We start from the raw sequence: 6,958 nt of genomic DNA, 5'->3' as shown, positions 1-6,958 counted from the left end.
ATTAGCTAAAATTTAATAATTTCACCCAGTACATAGTTACATCAAAGACACACAATTTTCATTATTAAAAATGTTACTAACACAGGATTTGAATAATAAATGCAAGGCATGGGTGATTTTTTCTGTGTTTTTATATGCTTTATAATATAATTAGACATAGGTTCTTAATATGCATCAATTCAGTTCAGTTGTATTCAATTGTAAATGCATATGTTGCAAAGCAATGATGTTGATCTAATAATTTGAACTGATGAAGTTCGGTGGATAATGAAGAGAACAAGGCCTCAGAATAACAGTCTTAATTCATTCTTTAATATGTTCAAAACAAACCACCTATATACTTCCAATTTGGTACTGACTACGTATTGGATATTTTACAAAACGGGGAATGAGTTAACTTAAATATTGATCCCAAACTGATAATAATGTGAATCTTACTAAATAAACTCAGCTCTCATGGTAGCTAATAAACATTAATATAATTAATTACAGTGTGTTGCACTTTTTTTAGTTCAATTATATCTTACTCACTACATAAAATGAGAATCAGATGTACCTATGATTAGGTACATTCCATCCTTCCAAAGAAAAACAACCTATATTCATTAAATAAACTTGGAATTAATATACATGGGAGAAATAATTCTCCAAACATGCTGACATAGAGTACTTCCAGAGAAAAACATGGATTATTCAAGTGTTAAAATGATGCTCTTCATAAAGATAGATTTTATTTTTCACAGCAGTGTGATAAAATTGTAATAGAATAAATTTGACAAAATGAGCATTGCTTCATCAATGCCTGTCAGTCTGTAGAATGTTTAGAAGATTTGAAGTAACAGTTTACATTTCAATAGCTTAGGCTCTCAGCATCCATCTGCAAAGTCATTTAATTAAGGATGTTATTGTTTTCCTGAATGCTTAATATGTCATTTATTAATGAAACATGCATACATGCACACTCAGAGATGTCAGTTTAATACTTAATAGATTTTTACATCTGCTATTTCAGTATTTTAATGTTAATGAAACTTTTTATAAAACTACTAAATTAAATTTATCTTAAATATTTTCACCAAGCATCTGAATAAAAAAAAAAAAAAAATTCTCTCTGCCTATTTGAGTTGCAAGTGAGCCTTTCATGAAAAATGTCAGAAGTAGTTTGGAGAGATAATGATACTAGTAAAGAAAATATTGGTAAATGTTGAGTTACCTATAAACAGGTTGGCCTTGACCTTACTTTGATTTGTAAGTAAAACACTAAGTCTATGAAAAAAAGTTACTGAGTAAATTAGTCAATAATATATCTAGTGAATTAAGAATTTTAAGAAAATGTAAGTTAATATATGACAAATTAGACCTTAGCTAATATTTTGAATACAATATTTAAATGAGTATGCAAAACAAATGATTGATTAAATACATATGTAGAGGTGTATGTAAAAATATTAATAATTTCCTTTAGATATATGTAATTTTAGCTAGCAGCAAAATTGACCTTTTGCTTAAAATCACTACAGTAAGACGTCGTGCTAAAGTCATCTGGCACAATATATTTCCATAATGATAAGCTCCAATGAATGATGATACTTTTAATTCACAGAAGCACTCTAATCAATGCTATAATAGAATGTAATTATAATTATCTTTCATATTAACCATTGTATCTTTGGTCCCTGGATATTACTTCATAAGTGCTTTTTTCTTTTACCAAGTATCTCTGACAGAAATATATTGGTAATCTATTACTAAAGAAAAGACCAAGGAAATTAAATTGATTAATCTCAAATAAGGTCATAATAAAGACATGCAAAACAGGTAGTTATGAATTTAGTGTGAAATATTGGAAGTAGATAAACAATTTCATGTAATATTATCCATTAAGATAAAGAAATGACTTTTATTCATTGTAGAGATTCATTTAAATTTAAATAGTTAATGCAGACCCAATACACACGAGGCACTTGAAGATAGCAAGTATCAGTATAACAAAACATGAAAAAAATCTCTAATATCAAACATCTTATATATAGTATAGTTGTAGAGTTAAAGGGAGAGAATGAATGTGACAGTGGATGGGAAAAAGAATTAGAGAATTAAAGGGAAATGTTAAAAGAAATAACTTGAAGAACTCACCTTTTTAAAAATGTGCTGTATTACAGATTAGTATTCTATGCTTTAGTATTTCTATATGTAAACTGGAAATGATAATTATAACATAGTTTTGTGTGTGATGAGTAATTGAGATGATATATGTAAAGTGCTTAGAACAGGATCTCACAATCTTTTGCTAGAAGGGCACATAGAAGGAGCCTATTCTTACTGTTTATAATTTTGCCAAATGAAGTAATTTTAAAATTAAGGTGACTTAAAAAAAATAATAAAGAATTAAAGATTAGAATAACTTAACCAAGCAAGGAGTGGTAGAATGGTGAGACTGAGGAATTTCTTCCAGACATAGCTCAAATCACGTTTGAAATACAGGATATGATGTGCTCAGGGAAAAAAAAAAAAAAATCATACAAAGAGAATGCTATTACTGAAGAATCTGCATTATTCTGGGGAGGAGGTATGGCACAGTGATTGAGTCACTAGCTCTGAAAGCTGGACTTCTTGCCTGTTCTTGAATTTCACATAAATAGAATCATATACTATGTACTCTTTGGCACCTGGAATTTTCCACTCAACATATTGATTGTTAAGATTTATGTATGTTATTGTGCAAAGCACAAGTATTTTATTTTTTCTTGCTGAGCAATAGTCCATTATGTGAATATGCCAAACTTCATTTATTACCAATGAACATCTGACTGTTTACCATGTTTGGCATTTATGACTGAAGCTGCTATAAACATTTTGTACAAATATTTTTTCTGGCATATGTTCTCGGTTCTTTTGGGAAACCATGCCTAGGAATGAATATATGTATATATTCGATTAGCTTTAGTAAGTTTTGTGAGTTTTGGTGGTTTTCTAAGTTTAATTGTAGCCATCGTGATGAGATTAGGGTTGTAGCAGACTTGGAATTGTGTCTCTTTGATATTCTTTGAGAGAGAACCTGACACCAGAAGTGTAGTAGGCTGATAGCCACCAGTACTTGGCCTCATTTATCTGCCTCATTTATCTGCCTTAGAATTTGAGCTGAGTTCACGCACTTTTCTGGGGATGTCCAGCCAAAAGCTGAGCAGAACATTCCGATAAGGTCTTCCCACTTCTCGAAAGTGTAGAATTTTTCTAGGGGCAACATTTGCACTGGAGCTCCTCCCTGAGCTGGCTGAACATTCTCAGGGCTCCTCTGCAGCCTGAGGTTCTGCCTCCCCATCCTCCATTCTCCCTCTCTCCTTTCACAGACATGCATTACCACCTTAAGGATTGTACTTGCTTTCCCTCCCCTTGATATTTTACATGTATTATCCTCAACAAATGTCATACATCAACCCTCCCCCCTGATATATTCTTCTCAGAGGAACTAATCGACACAGTAGTTATATTTCATGCTGGTCATAATATCCATTTCTCTAATGAAAAGAAAAAGTTGATCAATTTTTCATATATCCATGACCATCTCAGTAACTTTTTTTCTAATATGCCAGTTCAAACCTTTTGCTGACATTATCATTGAATATGATAATGTCTTCTCTTATTGAAGAATTTTTTATGTATTCTGGATGAGTCATTTTTCCAATGCAGAATAATAAATATATTTTACCAGTTTGTAAATTACTGATACACAATTTTGGTATTCTTTGGTTAACAGAGTTTCTTAATTTTCATAATGACATTATTTATATTTTTTATGGATTGTGGGTATTTTCTTCATTTTCTTGGTCCTTTTTCTTTTAAATATTTATTCTTCAATAATAAAGTACCTTACTATTTTAGTTCCCTTACATTTTATTAAAAATAAAATTCTATCATGTAAATTTGAGGATCTAATTTGTTTTATTAAGCGACTCATGAATCAAATGGAGTCATATAAAAAAGGACAGTCTGGATAGACAGAAGAAGAGTGGGGCAAGAAGGTGGAGCGAAAGGAAAGAAAAAATTGCTTCAGGCCAGGTAGTTTTACTTTGGGAGAGGTAAGCAACAACAGAGGTCTTTATCATGCAGACTGCAGCTTCTAGGGAGGCAGGTAGGAATAGAGAGACCATTTGAGGGATTCCTAGATTATCTCCTCAATGCTGACCAGAAAATTCCAGACTGGTTTATTAAGATTAGTGTTCTGGAAGGAACTGAAAATGAAATTAGGTCAGGTATTAAATCTAGATTTGGTATGAAGGGCTTTATCAAGAATGGTGCCACTTTGGGCTTGTGGTTTTCTCTTTAACAACTTCCATATAAATTAACTGCATTGACAAAATAAAGAAGACTAAAACCACATGACCATCTTGTTAGTTGCAAAAAAAGTATTTGGAAAAATTTAACACTTATTTATAATAAAAACTTTCAGCAGACTCTAAATAGAAGTCCTCTTACTTAGACACAGACAAGATGTTTATAAGGAAAAAACTTCAATAAATAAATACTTAAACGATACCATTAAGTGTTTCTGTCCCAAGTTTAGAATCAAAACAAGGATGTGTATGATCAGCAGTTCTACTAAACATTGAACTAGTGATCCTGGGTAGTGCCATGATAGAAAAAAAAGCATATAGTGTTTGAAGAAAAATAAACTTAAAAAATCATGATTTGTAAATTTTACTATTGTATTTATATAAATAAAAATACAATAAACAATGAATTTGTGAATGGATAAATAGAATTAATAAATTAATTAGCTATATTATTAGACATAAGATAAACAAAATCAATATTATTTCTATATATTAGAAATAAATTATCAAAATATGAAACTAAAAGTAACATTATTTTGAAATAAAATATAAAAATGTAAAATAATACAATATCCAGGAATTTTTCTAAAAACAATGTAATATATCCACATTGGAAAATTCCAATCATCGCTAATGTGGTGCTTTATAAGATTTAAAGACTTTTGATAACATGACACAACCCACTGACACTTATATAGATGAAAGACAGAATTCCATTATTTACAAATGAAAGAAGACACTGGGTAGGGCCACTCAGGGAGTTCACCTGAGCACAGGTAACCTAGCAACCTAGGACTTGGAGGAGGCAGCTTCTGTATGGCAGGGAGGTGGAGTTAGTTTGGTTTTACAGGCTCACTCTCAACTGACTAATTTGAATAATTTCTTCACGCCCAGGGCATAACTGCTGCCTGAAGTGTCTAGTACCTGGCCCCAGAGGCAGTTGTGGAGGGTGCATTGTGTTCCCTGATTGCAAGATCCTGATAAGGGAAATGGTTGAGGTGTGGACTTAATCAGCTGCTAAAGGGAAAGTAACTAGACTGTACTAGGGCCTCCAAATTGAGTTAAGATCAAATTGCAAAGGAAACAAAACAAAACAAAAAATTCAGGATATTACATATAATAAGTTACATTGATTTATTTTTTAAAAGTTAACCCAACCTTGCATTTCTGAAATAAAGTTGGGATATGAAGTAGTATTCTTTATATGTCACTAAATCTGATTTACTACATCTTAAACACATGTTTGTATTTATAGTCATAAAAGATACTGACATATTATTTTCTTTTCTTGTAATATTCTTCTTAGGTTTTGATATCAGGATTATACTGGTCTCATAAAATTAGCTAGGAAATGCTTCCTTTTCCATTCTTTGAAGTGTTTTATATAATATTAGTTTTTTTTTCTTCTTCTTCTTAAATGTGGATAAATTTAACCACAAAGTCATTTGTACCTGGAATTTCTTTATGGGATAGTATGCCCTAAGATATTTTTAGTTAAATTATTTTATATGTCTTCTATTTTTATTAATTTCAATTCATCTTATAATTTTAGTTACTTTTGTAGATTGCTTTACATAGCTGATTTTTTCTACAATTGTTTTATTTTTTCTCTTCAATCTATTGACCACTGAAATTTATTTTCACATTAAGATGACCTTCTTGATTAGTTTTTTCTATAATTCATCTTGCTTTAGCTCTAACTGTCCAATGATTTTTTAAAAAGGCTTTTAATATAGTCAAACATTTATTTTTCTCTCATCTTTGATTAATACTTTATGATAGATGATATTATGAATATTGATTTAGAAAAACAAAATAAAGCTCTAGTTTACGAATATCTAATTTGTTTCACATACTTTATATTTCAAGTTGAGCATCACAATATTTAAAGACTCTTGTAACAACTTTATTGTTATCTATCTGATAACTACATTAGTTATTCTCATTTTACAAATGAAAAAATCTAGATAAAGGAAGGTTTAATAACTGGTTCGGGAAACAGGTCTCGTAAGTAAACACTAGCAAATGAAACAGTAGTCACTGAAACGAAGCTTGACTAAATAAAAAACTGTTTATTAAATTATAGTAACTCACATGAATGTTAATCTTTAATTGATTTTGTTTTTTTGAACTGCCTAAACTACTAGATACGCTTTTAGTCAAGTTCTATAATATTGAGCCTTGTGTTTGATGTTTTATCAAGCATAAACCTTGACCTAAAGTAAGCCAGTGCTTTATAAAGGGAAAAGAAAAACTATCAATGTGTATATGAGTCTAATTTATTTGGTAAGGAAGTATAAACTACAGACAGATTTCAATTTTGGCAAAAAATAGAATCTGAACTCTACATATAAGTTCCTTTGAAATGCATCTCTTTCTGTTGAGAAGCGTACCTGAAGATGATTAGATGAGACCTTTATACATACTGGTATTACTATGGTACAATAATTATACTTTAACTTAATCACAGAAAGATCCAATCATCACACTTTGTCAATTTTATTTGATAACAAATTAGTCAACAAATTAAGATAAGAAGAACTTGATTTCATTGTGTTAGATATTTTCACCATGAAATTCATTGAATGTCTTATTCCATTTTTCTAGCTACTTACCATACATTT

Source organism: Pteropus alecto, unplaced genomic scaffold, assembly GCF_000325575.1.
Source record: "Pteropus alecto unplaced genomic scaffold, ASM32557v1 scaffold72, whole genome shotgun sequence".
Classification (NCBI taxonomy): Eukaryota; Metazoa; Chordata; class Mammalia; order Chiroptera; family Pteropodidae; genus Pteropus; species Pteropus alecto.
Note: the sequence above shows the minus strand (reverse complement) of the source record.